Source organism: Pseudorca crassidens, chromosome 5 (genome assembly GCF_039906515.1).
Source record: "Pseudorca crassidens isolate mPseCra1 chromosome 5, mPseCra1.hap1, whole genome shotgun sequence".
NCBI classification, from domain to species: Eukaryota; Metazoa; Chordata; class Mammalia; order Artiodactyla; family Delphinidae; genus Pseudorca; species Pseudorca crassidens.
The window spans coordinates 7,222,165-7,227,515 of record NC_090300.1 but is presented as its reverse complement, the minus strand read 5'-3'; positions in this window follow the sequence as shown (position 1 = coordinate 7,227,515).

Genomic DNA, 5,351 nt, shown 5'->3' with positions numbered 1-5,351 from the left:
GCTGTGGTTTTTGGTATCTTTCTATCCTGACTTTTTGGTAAGACCATCTATAATTTAACTTACTACTTTCCCTGGAGCAGAGCAGGGTCTCCTATGCATTGCACAGATCTCTGATTCAGTGGGGGGAGGGGCCGTGTCCGTATGCAGGGCTGTTTTAAAAAGAAGACTGTCGTAGAGTTTGTTGAGAGATTCCAGCAAGGATCGTTTTTCTGTAATGCCAGCTGAATGGTGGTTTGCCGTATTTGATAAGGTGGTCTTTCTGGGAAGGAGATGGTGAGAGAGGAAGGGGTAGGGAACCTGATGTAGCTGAGACTCGGCCTTGGCCGTGAATGGGATAAGGAGCCTCAGCAGGACCACGACCTCCTTTTCCCTTTCCCAGTGGTTGCAGCCAGGGGGGCAAAGTTAAGGTGGTTACTTAACTCAGCACTCCCTGCGGTTGTTTCCAAGACCAGTAACATCCACTACTTTTCTGTGAATATTAATCGATGTTAGGTGGGACAAATGGGCTTCTTGATTAAACAAATGTGGCAATACTGGGTTAACCAAGGTTACTGAGGTCTTTGTGGCATTCCTGTGCTCTCATGAGCAAATGTGCGTCGTGGCTCCTGAGGAAGGATTTAGTGGGTTGTAGTTTTTCCCAAACTTTCTCCACCAAATAACCCCTCCCCCCCTTCTTTTTTTTTCTGTGCTGAGCTCCTCTGAGGGCTCCTTGGAAAGTGTGCTTTTCTGGAGAAAAAATCCCTGTTAACCCACTTTGGGTTTTCATCAGGATGTTGGTCATATTCTGTGGATTATTGTACAAATTTGCATTGTATTTTGCCCCTTTTTTGCACAGTGTAAGAAACATTGAGCTCTAAATAAATGTGTGGTTGATGGAAAACAAAAGATTAAAGTCCTTCCAAATTTTGGGAACGCTACAGCTGAGTAAATGAGTAAAGACAGCCAGTTCACGGATCTGGTTTTAGTTTTTACACGCATTTCGGCCTGTTAAAATTTGTTACATTTGCTTTTCTTAACTCTTACTCTGTCGAAAACTGTAAGAAAACTCTGTGAAAGTCAGAGTTGCTCTTCACAGTGTGAAAGTTGGTGGCTTTGGGGTGATTTTCAGACACCAGAGTAGTAGATCCACTTAGAGCAACAGTGTGTCGAACGGGTGTAGGACCCATGAGGGCAGCCTCCAAGGAAGCTCAGAACCTCTCCAGAACGCTCTATGTGGGGCACATTCCCCAGAAGGTAATCATGCTCTCAAAGTCAGCATTTCCCCTACATTTTTTTTTTTTTTTTTTTTTGCAGTATGTGGGCCTCTCACTGCTGTGGCCTCTCCCGTTGTGGAGCACAGGCTCCGGACGTGCAGGCTTAGCGGCCATGGCTCACGGGCCCAGCCGCTCCGCGCCATGTGGGATCTTCCCGGACCGGGGCACAAACCCGTGTTCCCTGCATCGGCAGGCGGACTCTCAACCACTGCGCCACCAGGGAAGCCCTCCCCTACATTTTAACAAATTATTAAAGAGGGTGAGATCGGTGTTTTTCAGAAAACTCAATACAAAACACCTGGGGTGAATATGGCGTTCCTAAATCTTTTTAGAATTGAGTGTGATCTTCTGAGGTCTCGAAGGTAAGCGGTTTTCTCTTCTGTTGTTTCATTTTTCTCTGAACCCTCCTTACCCTTAACCTCAGCAGTTTCCCCACCCCCCCCATTACTTTGTTGCTTTGCTTGTAAATTTTCATCTATAATTTTCCCTCCTACAAGAGGCATTTCATTTCCTGAGAGATTCTGCAGTTAAACACAAGTAGGGTAGTTTCCAAAAGTGGAAAGCACCTACACTTCCATTCTCTCGATCACCTTTTTGCCCCTCCCCTGCCCCTGCAATTGCTGTTCTTTTTCTGAACTGTTTTATCTGACAGGATTTTTGAGGAATAGACTGATGGTTTAGTTCTTCATTACTTACGTTTATTGAACATCTGTGTCTCAGGATTTTTATTTTTTTTTAATCCAAATGTAAAGGGAGGTTCCATGAAAATCCAGGGCACTAATCCGGACAGCGTTGTGAAGTTGTATGCCAGTACAGCAGGTGGCTGTCAGTCACAGCACTTGCACTGGTGGATGCCAGCAGCTCCTGTTCTAGCCGTGCTGTGCCGGGGCCGGCTTCTGGGGGCTCCTGAGGTCTGGTGTGACATGTTCAGGAATTTAGGGACCTGGTTGTTAGAAACACAGCCATTATTAAAAGTTAAATCATATAAGCTTACAGTTGAGTTATATTTGAAAGAGAATACTCAAAGCTCGCCTCTTCCTAATTCTTTTAAGTTTATTGTTAATGCTTTATGTGTATGGTGGGTTATGTGTATGGTGGGAATACTTCATGACGCTGTGTTCCTGCACATCTCTTCCCAGCTCCCTGCCAAGGGATTATTTATACCGTGAAAAGCTGCACATGCTCTGAATCACGGCTTGATTTATTGTTTTGTTGATTTTCTAGACTTAAGAAAGTGATGGAGAAAATGTTAATAATACAGGTTAAAAGTCTGTTGCCATTAACCATTGCAAATGGCACAGAGAAGTGAAGAAATTGTCCAGTAGTTGAAAACTATTATCTGATTCAGCAAAGAAGTTTCTCATATTACTGATAAACAAGTCAAGTTCTAACATAGTTCTTATTGTTTGTTTTGTTGTATTAATATACTTAAAATATCAATCAACATTCATGCCAGAACTATACTTGTTTGTCAGTTGCAACTCTGGCAAAAATAAAAGAATGCATTCTATGAGAATTAATTGTTTGTATGGAATTTACAGTAAAGAGTATTGTATGGTTTATATATTGTGTGCTGCATAGCCTTTCAGTAAGAATAATACATACACACTCACACATATGTTTTTCCTTCCCAGGGAGCTGGTTGTTAAACATTAGCATCACACCACTATTGCTTAACCCCAAGAGGTGATTCTGAAACCAGCGTTCAGAGTTTCAGTAACTTATTGAAGGTCACACAGCTACTGAGTAGAGAGTCGGATTGCAAAACCCAGCTATTTGAGCCTTAGAATCTGTTCTCAGCTGTTATGTGTAACAGAGAGGCACTGGGCTTGGGGTCTCCTTGGCAGAGTGGTTTTTCGTAGGTCTACTTTGATCTCTGCAGATGTGGGTTGTTTGGGAAGGGGTAAAGGGGAAGCTCTTAGGCAAGGATTCAGTACATAATAGTCTAATGTTATCCCCCCAACCCCTAAGTAAAATTTTCTCTCATCTGTAAAAAGGGTAAACTCAAGTGGCTGCAAGACTAAATGAGGTGTGTTAAAAACTTTGCAGACAGTGAAGCCTATACAGACCCTAGGTCCCTGCCATTAAATAGAACGAAGAGAAAGCGGGAGTTGTCCCTGGAGCAGTGAGGCGCCCTGGAGGGTCCTCTGCCCGCTCAGCCTGGGTGGTGGGTCTCTCACAAGCCCTCTGGGCTGGAGTCACTGAGGGGTGACTCTGGATTTAGGCCTTCTCAGCTAGAAACTGCCCTGTCAGTAACGACTGACTCAGGGATGACCTCAGCCTTCAGACACCGCTTCCTCAGGAGAATCTGAAACACGGGACAACAGATAACCGAGTCCGTATCTCATCACCGGTCCCCCAGACGAGAAGATCCAGGGAGGATCCTTAGTGTTCTAGTTGGTGCCGGCATCGTCCAAGGTGAACTTCTACGTCAGAGGGCAGGAATCATTGGCTTAGTGCTTCCGGACAGTAAAAATAACTTCCGTATCCTCAGTGGCCTCTAGAGGCTCCCTTTTCCGTCCTGGGTTCAGCACTCCTCTGCGAGGTGAGGGAATTGAACTACGCCCTCCAGCATCCCTTCCAGGGCCGACCTCTGTGATGCGATGGTACGCAAACAACACAGTTAAGAGAAAGAAGGGCCAGAGTGGAGAATGTGTTGGGGATTGGGGTGGGCAGAGACCCTGCAGCTAAAGGTCGACACCTCACCTACCTTAACCCGGGGTGAACTGGCACCCTGCCGGCCTGCCGTCTGTCCATGGTCCTCCCTTGCCCGCCATTGGCTCCGAGTCACCTCTCAAGGCTCAGGGGCAGAAATGTGCCGGGGAGGGGGTTGTGTCGAGGAGTTTCCCTTCCCCCAAGGTTCCTGTGAAGCTGGAGTCGGGGTGCCCAAAGCAGGAGCAATGTCAGGAGCGCCCGGCAGGGGCCGCCGGGCTGACCTGTCTGCTCCAGGCGGTCCTCAAGTGCTAGGGGAACGCGGGATGCTCAAGACCAGACCTTTCCTGCACAGCAGCGCTTTCCAGTTTTCGATACTAACAGAAATGTAGGTTTTGTAGTAAAAGTGTAAAAGAGCGTGAAGTTTTTTGTAGTTGATTCTCTTACCTCTTCCCCTAAATCCTTTTTTTTTTCAAGGCAAAACCAGACCAAGATTTATTTCCTCATTTTGGAATACCATTCATTATGGCAAGGACATCTGTGGTTTTTGAATTACAATACAAAACACCTGTGTCAGTTCAATGATGTAGCTGCTAAGAGTCTACATATGGGTTCAAGCAAATAAGCATTTCATTGTGTCATCTAGTATAGTCAGTAACACATTAAAATTTACACTATATCATTGTAATTTATATTATTTGTGGCAATCATAACTATGTAGTTAAAATTATTAGAAACTACTTTTTTTAATGTGGCATTGCATTTTATTTTTTATTTTTTATTTTATTTTTTTAACATCTTCATTGGAGTATAATTGCTTTACAATGGTGTGTTAGTTTGTGTTTTATAACAAAGTGAATCAGTTATACATATACATATATCCCCATATCTCTTCCCTCTTGCATCTCCCTCCCTCCCACCCTCCCTATCCCACCCTTCTAGCTGGTCACAGAGCACCGAGCTGATCTCCCTGTGCTATGCGGCTGCTTCCCACTAGCTATCAGTTTTACATTTGGTAGTGTATATATGTCCATGCCACCCTCACTTTGTCCCAGCTTACCCTTCTTCCTCCCCATGTCCTCAAGTCCATTCTCTAGTAGGTCTGTGTCTTTATTCCTGTCTTGCCCCTAGGTTCTTCATGACCATTTTTTTTTTTTTAGATTCCTTATATATGCGTTACCATACGGTATTTGTATTTCTCTTTCTGACTTACTTCACTCTGTATGACAGACTCTAGGTCCATCCACCTCATGACAAATAACTCAATTTCGTTTCTTTTTATGGCTGAGTAATACTCCATTGTATATATGTGCCACATCTTCTTTATCCATTCATCTGTCGATGGACAGTTAGGTTGCTTCCATGTTCTGGCTATTAGAGCTGCAATGATCATTGTGGTACATGACTCTTTTTGAATTATGGTTTTCTCAGGGTATATGCCCAGTA